The sequence below is a fragment of the Macaca nemestrina genome, chromosome 5, assembly GCF_043159975.1.
Source record: "Macaca nemestrina isolate mMacNem1 chromosome 5, mMacNem.hap1, whole genome shotgun sequence".
In the NCBI taxonomy this organism is placed as follows: Eukaryota; Metazoa; Chordata; class Mammalia; order Primates; family Cercopithecidae; genus Macaca; species Macaca nemestrina.
The window spans coordinates 139,314,755-139,326,871 of NC_092129.1; the positions used below are offsets into that span (position 1 = coordinate 139,314,755).

The 12,117-nt window shown below is 41.9% G+C and overlaps 1 protein-coding gene across 4 annotated transcripts in view; it reads left to right on the forward strand.

Annotated features, from left to right (window-relative positions):
• The window catches only part of LOC105489576 (zinc finger protein 318), a 62,317-nt gene that overhangs the window by 47,937 nt on the left and 2,263 nt on the right, over window positions 1-12,117 (forward strand). For 2 of the 4 annotated variants that reach the window (XR_011623703.1, XR_011623702.1), the window contains exons 12-13: window positions 3,841-3,958; window positions 8,479-8,746. The gene's annotated coding sequence lies outside the window, so the exon portion shown is untranslated. Of the gene's footprint in view, window positions 1-3,822; window positions 3,959-8,478; window positions 10,403-12,117 lie in introns of those variants that run through there. The other 2 variants (XR_011623701.1, XR_011623700.1) reach the window with 2 other exon arrangements.

Sequence of the window (12,117 nt, forward strand, 5' to 3'; positions counted from 1 at the left end):
TTTTGTTTTTATTCATTTTAAAGTGTTTTATACTTTCCTTTATGAGTTCTTTGACTCACTGATTGTTTTAAGAATGTATTGTTTATCCAGGTGTAGTGGCTCATGCTTGTAATGGTTTACAGTGTAATCCCAGCATTTTGGGAGGCTGCAGTGGGAGGATTGCTTGAGGCCAGGAGTTTGAGATCATTTCAGGCAACAAAGCAAAACTTCATCTCTACCAAAAGATAAAAATGAAAAAGTTAGCTGGCTGTGGTGGCTTGAGCCTTGTAGTCCTAGCTACTCAGGAGGCTGAGGTGGGAGGATCGCTTGATCCCAGGAATTCAGGGTGCAGTGAGCTATGATTATGCTACTGCACTCCAGCCTGGTTGACAGAGCAAGACCCTGTGGTGTTTAATTTCTATATGCTTGTGAACTTCTCAGTTTTCCTTGTTATTGATTTCTAGCTTCATTGCATTGTGGTTGGTGAAGATACTTGTATGATTTAGGTATTTTTCTAATGTATTGTTTTGTAGCCACACTTGCTTTATGGCCTAACACATGATCTGTCCTGGAGAATGTGCACTTTTGAAAAAAGTGCACATTCTGCTGTTGTTGGGTAAAGTGTTTTATATGTCTGTTAGGTCTACTTGGTTTAGTGTTGTTTTAAAGTCTTCTGTTTTCTTATCAAACTTCTGTCTAGATGTTCTATTTACTGTTGAAGTGTCGTACTGGAGTCTCCAACTATTATTGTAGAACTGTCTATGGTCAGCTCTCCATAACCATGGATTCCATATCCACAGATTCAACCAACCATGGATCAAAAATATTTGAAAAAGTTAAAATAAAAATAGTAATACAACAATTAAAAAATACAAATAAAAACAATTATAGTATACCAACTATTTACATAGCATTTACATTTTATTAGGTATTATAAGTAATCTAGAGATTATTTAAAGTATATAGGAGGATGTGCATAGGTTATATGCAAATAGTACACCACTTCATATAAGGGATTTGAGTACTTGCAGAGTTTGTTATCCAACAGGGGTCCTGGAACCAATCCCCTGCATGTACAGAACGACAACCATATTTCCCTCCTGTCAGTTTTGTCAGTGCTTGCTACATGTATGTTGGGCTTCTGTTGTCTGATGCATGTATGTTTATAGCTGCTATATTTCTTCTTGATCAATTGACCCTTTTATCAATATATAATGACTTTCTTTGTCTCTTGTAACAACTTTTTAATTTTTTTTTTTTTTTTTTTTTTTTTTTTTTTTTTTTTTTAGAAACAAGGTCTTGCTCTGTTGTTTGGGTAGGCATGAATGCAATGGCAAGATCATAGCTCACTGCAGCCTTGAGCTCCTGGGCTCAAGCAATCCTCCCACTTCAGCCTTCAAGTAACTGTGACTATAGGCTCATGCCATGGCACCCAGATAATTATTTTAAAATTATTTTGTAGAAATGGGGGTCTCACTGTGTTGCCCAGGCTGGTCTTGAACTCCTGGCCTCAAGTGATCCTTCTTCCTCAGCTTCCCAAAGTGCTGGGATTACAGGCATGAGCCACTACATTCAGCCTCTTTTAACAATTTTTTTTTACTTAAAGTCTATTTTATCTGGTGTCAGTATAGCTATCTCAACTCTCCTTTGATTACTATTTCATTCTTTTACTTTCAACCTATGTGTATCTTTGGATCTAAAATGAGTCTCCTTCAGGTAAGAAAGGAACTGTAAACAAAATTTTAAGAAGAATAAAGTAAAATAAAATGAGTCCCTTATATACAGCATATAGTTGGATCATGTTTTTTCTTATCCATTCTGCCAATTTCTGTCTTTTAACTCCATTCAGGTTACTCTGACAAAATAGCTTAGATTGGGTAATTTAAAAACAATGGAAATTTACTGCTCACAATTCCAAAGGCTGGGAAGTCCAAGATCAAGGTGCTTACAAATTTGGTGTCTGGTGAGAACCTTCTTCCTCATGACGAAAGTCTTTTCACAGTAACCTCACATGACAGAAGGGGCAAACAGGTTCCCTGGCCTCTTTTATAAAGGCACTAATCACATTCATGAGGCCTCTGCCCTCATAGTCTAACCACCTTCTAAAGACCCTATCTCTAAATGTTGTTATATTGGGGATTAAGTTTTAACACAATTATGAACTGGTTCATAATTATGAATTTTGGGGGGGTCACACAAAAACATTGAGATCATAGCATTTGGTGAGTTTAATTGATTTACATTTAAAGTGATTACTGATGAGAAAGGACTTCTGCCATTTTATTTGTTTTCTATATATCATAACTTGCTTTTTCCTCAATTTTCCAGTAGTTTTTTTTCCAGCCTTTATTTTCCAGCCCTTTTTTTCCCACCATGTTATCTTTTAAATCATGCATTAAGAAAATATGTATGTAAAACTACCTACAATATCATAACTTTACACAAGATAATATAATTCTTGTTTTGTTTTGTTTTGAGACAGGGTCTTGTTCTGTTGTCCAGGCTGGAGTGCAGTGGCACGATCACAGCTCACTGCAGCCTCAATCTCCTGGGCTCAAGCAATCCTCCTACCTCAGCCTCCTAAGTAGCTGGGACTACAGGTGTGTGCCACCACACCTGGCTAATTTTTGTTTTTTGTGGAGACAGGGTTTCACCATGTTGCCTAGGCTAGTATTGAACTCCTGGGCTCAAGCAATCCACCCGCCTTGGCTTTCCAAAATGCTGGGATTATAGGCATGAGCCACAGCGCTGGCCAGATATAATTTTTTTTTTTTTTTTTTTTTTTGAGATGGAGTCTCGCTCTGTCACCCAGGCTGGAATGCAATGGTGTGATCTTGGCTCACTGCAACTTCCACCTCCCAGGTCAAGTGATTCTCCTGCCTCAACCTCCCAAGTAGCTTGGATTACAGGCACCTGCCACCATGCCCGGTTATTATTATTATTATTTTTTTTTAGTAGAGACAGGGTTTCGCCATGTTGGCTAAGCTGGTCTCAAACTCCTGACCTCAGGTGATCCACCCACTTTGGCCTCCCAAAGTGCTGAGATTACAGGTGTAAGCCACCACACCCAGCCTTGATATAATTCTTATATGCAAGAAGCATTTCTATTGTATAAAGATACGTGTTTTGTTAATTAGGACCCTTGTGGTTGTGTCAGAAACCTAATACTTTCCATATTGTTTAGTGGTTAGGAAGAAGAAAAAAGAAACCTAATGCAAATAAACTTAAGAAAAACTATGGGAGCGGTGACTTATGGGTTGGTAACCAGGAAACTGAGAGCCACATCCAGAAGGTCAGAGATGTCATCTGGATTCTCTCTTCCCCAGTCCTTCTGCTCTGCTTGGCCTTATTTTCAGAAGTCTCTCTACTCAGAGGCAAGATAGCCCCTTCAGTTTCAAGCTGCCTGGTCCTTATAGGCTTCTATCTAGAAATTGAGAGTATATCCTTTCTTATAATACCAGAGTCTCAGGGAAGATTATGATTAGTCTGATTTGAGCCACATTTCCATACCTGAACAATTACTATGGTCAGATGGGTGAAGTACTCGGACCAGGTCCAGGTCACAAGCTCACCATAAGAAGGCAGGGTCTGCCTTATTAAACCACATAGACAAATTTGAATTAACATGGAATAGGGAGAGATGAGGTTCTTCAAAGGAAATGCTTCAAAGTAGAAAATAAAAATATAAAGCTACAAAGGTTCAGTGCCTTCTTTGTAGACTTTCTCTTTGTGGCTTTTTATCAAAAGATCGGTGTTCAGGTTCTTGTCTCCATTAAGATGCTGCCTTCTTTTTGGTGGGGATGGGTAATAGGAGGGTAGAAATTACAAATAACGGCTTTATAGCTCTGCCTGTTCCAAAAGCCCAGGAGAAGAAGAGGAAAAGCCAAATCATTTTGGATTTGGGAAGAGTGTGGAATTTGACTCCTGATTCTGTGACCTTGAGCTTCATAGAGGAAATGAAAGACTCCTCTATAGAAAGGTAAGCATTTGCATTTGTCTAAATCACAAGATTAAACTGTTTTAGCCTCATTAACGTAGCATTAACATAGTCTCATGACCTGTAAGGACTGTGTTTGTATATTATTTACAAATTACCCTCCAGACCTTAGTATGAAGATGAAGAAGTTACTAGGACTTTACAGCAATTCCATGGAGCATTGTCACCATCTAATCAGATTTATAAGCAAGCTGACTACCAAGTTTCACTTCTTTCTTTTTCTCCCCAGTTTCCAGCATATGGATATATTTTTCAGGCTGCAAATTATTTGTAGGTAGTTATTTTTATATACTTTCAGATGAAATACACATTTTTAAGTAATACTTGAAAAGCCAAATCCATCTTTGCACGGAAAACCATCATTTAAAGCTATTACTGATTTCTTCACAAACATAGGTTGAAGGCAGCCATGGCAAAGGGTTAGGGGGTCCTTTCCTGCAGTCTTGATTCTGAATTAGTCTAGTTGATACCAGTGAATCACAAAATGTAGCCTACTCAATATCCCTAAGCAGCTAACTACTATTAGCTTTATACAGAGTACTCTCAACAGTTTCATGTAATGGCAAGATGATGCTGGAAAATGAGGGGAAAAAAAATTAAACAGACTCTTGCTAGAGCCATAAATTATGTTTATAACTATACAACAGCAATTCTCTGTGGGTGGGGGGATTAGTATGTTTTAAGAAAGCAAATTCAGCCTTTTTTTGTTTTGTGTGTTTCCTTTTTAAAAAAGTAATATAAACTACAGAAAGTAAAGCTTTCTAGTTGGAGCAGATATGCAGAAGATGCAATGAGAAAGCAAAACGTTTACGGGTAATAAGGATTAAGAAACACAACTCTAAAGAAATAAGACTGATTTTTCATTAACTTACCAGAACTGAGTGATTTTCCTTTCAAAAGAGTTACCTGGGAACAAAGTTCTGGGTAATACCTTAAAAGTCACAGGCATCGCCGGGCACAGTGGCTCACGCCTGTAATCCCAGCACTTTGGGAGGCCAAGGCGGGCAGATCACAAGGTCAGGAGTTTGAGACCAGCCTAGCCAACAAGGTGAAACCCCATCTCTACTAAAGATACAAAAAATTAGCCAGGCGTGGTGGCACATGCCTATAATCCCAGCTACTTGGGAGGCTGAGGCAGGAGAATTGATTGAACCCGGGAGGCAGAGGTTGCAGCGAGCCATGATCACGCCATTGCACTCCAGCCTGGGTGACAGGGCGTGACTCTGTCTCAAAAAAAAAAAAGTCACAGGCATATGACCATGTACTTGAACAAGCCTACAAAGACATAAATGGGTGGAGTTTGTCGTTGTAATGAAATTCACTGCAAAGCTCACCTGACACATAATAGCAGCCTTATTTATAAGGTTGCTTTATAGTTTACATAACACTTCCCCACATTCTCTTATTTGCCACATATTTAATGATAGACGGAATTGTGCCACATGCTAATTAAGCTTAATTAGTAAGTTCTTATGAATGACTATAATGGTGGGACTTGTTTGTTACCAAAAGCAAATTCTCAGTTCTCTATTTACTTCATTAGTTACCTACTATTTATAGTCAGCATCAGTCTAAGTTATATTTTCTGTTTTATATCATACATGTTGATCCTCATGTATATTAAGAAACAAAACTCCTGGCTGGGCACAGTGACTCACATTTGTAATCCCAGCACTTTGGGAGGCCAAGGCAGGAGGATCTTTTCAGGCTTGGAGTTCAAGACTAGCCTGGGCAACATAGTGGAACCCCATCTCTACAAAAAATAAAAAATTGGGTATGGTGGCACATGACTGTAGTCCTAGCTACGTAGGAGGCTGATGGGAGGACTGCTTGAGCCCAGGAGTTCCAGGTTACTGGTGAGCTGTGACCTGTACTCCAACCTGGGCAACAGAGCAAGATTGTCTCTTGAAGGAAAAAAGGAAACAAATTCCTGACACCTTATTCCTAGGCAGCTGAACTTCCTTCACTCCAGGACACTGGTTGTTACCAATTCTCAACCTCGACCAGTCCCCCCTTATTCCCACATCTCTCACTAGCACTCATCTATCACACTCAGGGGGACTTGTATATAACATGTAACATTCACTCACCAGCAAATATTTGTTGAGCACTATGTGCCAGAAATTTGAGCAAGGCACTGGAAATATATGCAACGGTTGGCAAAGCAGCCTGCAGTTCCTGCCCTCATGGAGCTCACAGACTAAGGGGGCAGACAAAGCCCAGATTGGAGTGGAGGAGGTAGGCAGGAAGTTACCATATTTATTTTACTTTCTAAACTACAACCTGTCCTTTATCAATAATAAAGATGATGGGCTGGGCAGTGGCTCATGTCTATAATAAAAGCACTTTGAGAGGCCGAGGTGAGTGGATCACTTGAGGTCAGGAGTCCAAGACCAGCCTGGCCAACTTAGTGAAACCTCATCTCTACTAAAACTACAAAAATTAGCTGGGCATGGTGGCATGCTCCTGTAATCCCAGCTACTAGGGAGGCTGAGGCAGAAGAATTACTTGAACCTGGGAGGCAGAGGTTACAGTGAGCTGAGATCATGCCATGGCACTCCAGCCTGGGCAGCAGAGTGAGACTGTCTCAAAATAGTAATAATGATAATGAAGGATCTCTGTTTGTCTTTTATTTCTCATTTAGTTCAACACTCAGGGAAAACACAGCTATCATAGTTTGGGCCCCCTATACCCTCCAGGAGAGGATGGTGGTATAGAAACAGTGCTTGGGGTCAGTAACGTGGTATGGAGTAGTTGGGGGGAGCTGAGGTTAGGCAGGAATTGATGAGGTGAAGATACTGGGGAAGTGAGTTCTCAGAAAAGATGGCTTTGCAAAGGCCCTGAGGCAGAATAGAACTTAACAGGTTCAAGAAGCTCATTTAATGTGGTTGGAGGGGTCGATGCAACAGGAGAAATGGCTAGAAGACTGGAAAAGTGGAGGGTCCTGTCTTGATACTGAGAAGTCACAAAAAGGTTTTAATGACATTTCCCTGCCCCTTGCATCTCAACCTATTATTTTCCTGGATAGGGCCTCTTATCTTCAGGTATGGAGGTGCTGTGCAGACAAGTGTAGTATCCTTTCAGGCTGAAACTCATGGGCAACTTAGCAAAAACCATGCTTAGGGGGGCATAGAGTGGAAAGAGTATGGGCTCAAGAGTCAGAATGCTTGGGTCTGTATGATGTTTTACAAATTTCTTTTTTTTTTTTTTTTTGAGACTGAGTCTTGCTCTGTCGTCCAGGCTGGACTACAGTGGTGCGATCTCAGCTCACTGCAACCTCCGCCTCTCAGGTTCAAGCAATTCTCGTGCCTCAGCCTCCTGAGTAGCTGGGATTACAGGCATGCGCCACCATGCACAGCTAAGTTTTCTGCATTTTTAGTAGAGACAGGGTTTTACCATGGTGGACAGTCTGGTCTCGAACTCCTAACCTCAGGTGATGCTCCCACCTCGGCCTCCCAAATTGCTGGGATTATAGGTGTGAGCCACCACACCTGGCCAAATGTTTTACTAATTTCTTAACCTTACCAAGCCACTTTCTTTTTTATACAATTGGGAATTTAACATTTCTACCCTTCATCAGTTCTAGTAATGCCCTCTTTCTAACACAAGTTTCAAGCTCCTCTTTGGAAAAGGAATCACAGAATCATAATTGTTAAATCATGAAGAGACTTTAAAGTTCTATCTGCATATGATATTTGGATCCCTTCTGTAACACTGAGGATCAGTTGGTTTATTGTCTAGTATTACTCGTGTCCAGAAACAGGAAGTTCACCACGGTCTGAAGCAGCCACTCTGTGTTTGGGCTCTATTAAAAAGGGTTTTGGAGGGGACCTAATCCAAATCTGCTTTCCTATGTTTTCCCTCCAGGGGTCTTGGTAGTACCCCTAATGCCTTTTCCATGTAACAGCCTTCCAGGGACTAGAAGTCATTATCTCTACAGGACCACTTACTCATTTAGAATGGAAAAGCTTGTTTCTTCAGCTTTTCTAACAACACTCATCAAACGGTCAATTCATCAAGCAAACACAATCCTGAAACATTTATGTACCTAATAATAGAGCTTAAAAACATGAAGTAAAAAGTTAGTGGGAGATTTTAATAATAATAGCTATCATTTACTGATTATACCTACACTGTACTCAGTGTTAAAGATACACAGATAATTCTCCATCAATTCTATCAAAGTCAAACAAGTAAACAAGTGTCATACAATGTTACAGACACCGTGACAGAGAGGTCTATGCAGGAAAAAGGCAGGGCAGGCACTAAGGGAACAGTCATCTTTGTGAGAAAGAGGCCTGCCTCTAATGGGAGATGACACAAACTGCACCTGAACAATTGAGTAATACCTCCTTTGAGGTGGACTTACCCATTTGTAGTAGTTATTAAAATATCATTTTAGAGACTTTAGTCACACCAACTATTCCTCAAAACATCCACTTTCAGTAACTCAAATGCATTCCCACAAGAAATGTTAATTTTCCCTGTTATTCTTTACATAGCCTCTGTTCTAGTCAATAATGACAACCAGGCCAGGAAGAAACGTGGACTACCATAATTTGCTGTACCTGCAAATGCATAGTGCCAGTGTTTGGAAGGGTGGAGCCTCAACTAGTCTTTCCTAAGCACTGAAATAGAAGAGATGAAGCATATTGTGAGATTAGGCCGTACAATAAAGGCCCTACAAGATGTGAGGAGCAGTAAAGCATTTTCCCCACTGACTCACTGCAAGCTATGTGAAAGCAACATGGGACTCACGTGAACACCAAGGTTTGTTTCTTTGTGTTGGGCCCTGTGCTAGATGCTGTGGTAAAGATGATCTGCCCAGGCAGATGAGGCAAGCACACAAGGTAATCCAAGACATAAATTGCTAGGAAACCTTGGAAAAGGATTATTTGATGTATCGTGGAAGTTCTGAGAACCTGGGAAGATGAAATTAGCCTTCCTTGAGGAGGCAGCATATCTAAGAATAAATATACCAGTGCAGTCCTCCCAACCTCCTAAAGTGGGTCCTTTTCTCTGAGAGTCATAGGGAGTAAAAGGCAGTAAACCTGTAGCTTCTTCCTCCAAGAAGAAATTAATGACTCGAAGATATAGAAGTGGCAAACAGGTATATGAAAAGATCATCAACATAACTGATCATCACAGAAATGCAAATCAAAACAGATAACATCTCACCCAAGTTTAAATGGCTTTTATCCAAAAGACAGGCAATAACAAATGCTGGCAAGGATGTGGAGAAAAAGGAATGCTCATACACTGTTGATGGGAATGTAAATTAGTACAGCCACTATGGAGAAGAGTTTAGAGGTTCCTCAAAATCTAAAAATAGAGTGTAGCAATATACGATGTAGCAATCTCACTACTCAGTATATATTCAAAAGAAAAGAAATTAGTGGGCTGGGTGCTGTGGCTCAGGCCTGTAATCCCAGCACTTTGGGAGGCTGAGGTGGGCAGATCACCTGAGGTCAGGAGTTCAAGACCAGCCTACCCAACATGGTGAAAACCCCATCTCTACTAAAAATACAAAAAAATTAATGGTGTGATGGTGTGCGCCTGTAATTCCAGGTACTCGGGAGGCTGAGGCAGGAGGATTGCTTGAACCCAGGAGGCGGAGGTTGCAGTGAGCCAAGATTGTACCACTGCACTCCAGCCTGGGTGACAGAATGAGACTCCATCTCAAAAAGAAAAAAAGAAAAAAAAAGCCAAAAAATTAGTGTATCCAAGAGATACCTGAGCCTGGACAACATGGGGAGACCTCGTCTCTACTAAAAATAAAAAATTAGCCAGGTGTGGTGGTATGTGCCTGTAGTCCCAGCTACTCGGGAGGCTGAGGTGGGAGGATTGCTTGAGCCCCGGAGGTCAAGGCTGTAGTCAGCTGTGATTGCACCACTGCACTCAGCCTGGGCGACAGAGTGAGACCCTGTCTCAAAAAAAAAAAAAAAAAAAAAAAGATATCTGCACTCTCATGTTTATTGCAGCACTATTCATAATAGACAAGATTTGTAAGAACCCAAGTGTCCATCAACAGATGAATGCATAAAGAAAATGTGGTACACATACACAATGCAGCACTATTCAGCCATTAAAAAAAATGAGATCCTGTCATTTGCAATAATGTGGATGGAACTGGAGGTCATTATGTTAAGTGAAATAAGCCAGTCCCCATCCTCCAACCCACTGGTCTCAAGCCCAAAGAAGAGTTGAAGGCATGGGAGCCAACATTTTATTGAAGAAGCCAGAGACAGAAACAAACTGCATGTTCTCACTTATTTGTGGGAGCTGAAAAAACAATTGAACTCATGGAGATAGAAAGTACAATGATGGGCCGGGCGCGGTGGCTCAAGCCTGTAATCCCAGCACTTTGGGAGGCCGAGACGGGCGGATCACAAGGTTAGGAGATTGAGACCATCCTGGCTAACACGGCGAAACCCCGTCTCTACTAAAAAAAACACAAAAAATTAGCTGGGCGAGGTGGCGGCGCCTGTGGTCCCAGCTACTCGGGAGGCTGAGGCAGGAGAATGGCGGGAACCCGGGAGGCGGAGCTTGCAGTGAGCTGAGATCTGGCCACTGCACTCCAGCCTGGGCGACAGAGCGAGACTCCGTCTCAAAAAAAAAAAAAAAAAAAATACAAAAAACTAGCCGGGCGAGGTGGCGGGCGCCTGTAGTCCCAGCTACTCAGGAGGCTGAGGCAGGAGAATGGCGTGAACCCGGGAGGCAGAGCTTGCAGTGAGCCGAGATCTGGCCACTGCACTCCAGCCTGGGCGGCAGAGCGAGACTCCGTCTCCAAAAAAAACAAACAAACAAAAAAAAAGAAAGTACAATGATGGTTGCCAGAAGCTGTGAAGGGTAGTTGGTGGGGGTCGGGTTGGTTGATGGGTACAATAAAATAGAAAGAATGAATAAGATTTGATTCATTTGATAGCACAACAGGATGACTACTCCATAATAATTTAATAGCATATTTTTAAATAGTATGATTGGATTGTTTATAACAAAGGATAAATTCTTGAGGTGATGGATATCTCATTTACCCTGTACGATACAATGTATTGTATGTATGTTGTATGTACGCCTGTATCAAAATATCCCATATAGGTCTGGTGCGATGGCTCATGCCTGTAATCCCAACACTTTGGGAGGCCAAGGCGGGAGGATCACCTGAGGTCAGAGTTCAAGACCAGCTGGACCAACATGTAGAAACCCCATCTCTACTAAAAATACAAAATTAGCTGGGCGTGGTGGTGCATATGTAGTAGTAGTAGTGTAATCCCAGCTATTTAGGAGTCTGAGGCAGGAGAATCGCTTGAACCCAGGAGGCAGAGGTTGCCATGAGCTGAGATCATGCCATTGCACTCCAGCCTGGGCAATGAGAGCAAAACTCCATCTAACAACAACAACAACAACAAATCCCATATAACCCATAAATACATACACCTACTACGTAACCACAAAAACTAAAAATTATTATTTTTTGAGACCGAGTCTCACTCTGTTGCCCAGGCTGGAGTGCAATGGTGTGATCTCAGCTCACTGCAACTTCTGCCCAGGTTCAAGCAATTCTTGTGCCTCAGTCTCCCGAGTAGCTGGGACTACAGGTGTACACCACCATGCCTGGCTAATTTTTGTATTTTTAGTAGAGACAGGGTTTCACCATGTTGGCCAGGTTGGTCTCGAACCCCTGAGCTAATTTTTGTATTTTTAGTAGAGATGGGGTTTCACCATGTTGGCCAGGCTGGTCTCGAACCCCTGACCTCAAGTGCTCCACCTGCCTCAGCCTCCCAAAGTGCTGGGATTACAGGCGTGAACTATGGCGTCTGGCCTTACTTCTTTTTAAAATAATTTTTAGGCCAGGAGTGGTGGCTCATACCTGTAATCCCAGCACTTTGGGAGGCTGAGGCACGTGGATCACTTGAGGTCAGGGGGAGTTCGAGACTAGCCCGGCCAACGTGGTGAAACCCTGTCTCTTCTAAAAATACAAAAATTAGCCGGGCGTGGTGGCACGCACCTGTAGTCCCAGTTAATCGGGAGGCTGAGGCAGGGGAATTACTTGAACCCAGGAGGCAGAGGTTGCAGTGAGTCGAGAATGCGCCACTGCACTCCAGCCTGAACATCAGAGCGAGACTCTGTCTCCAAAAAAA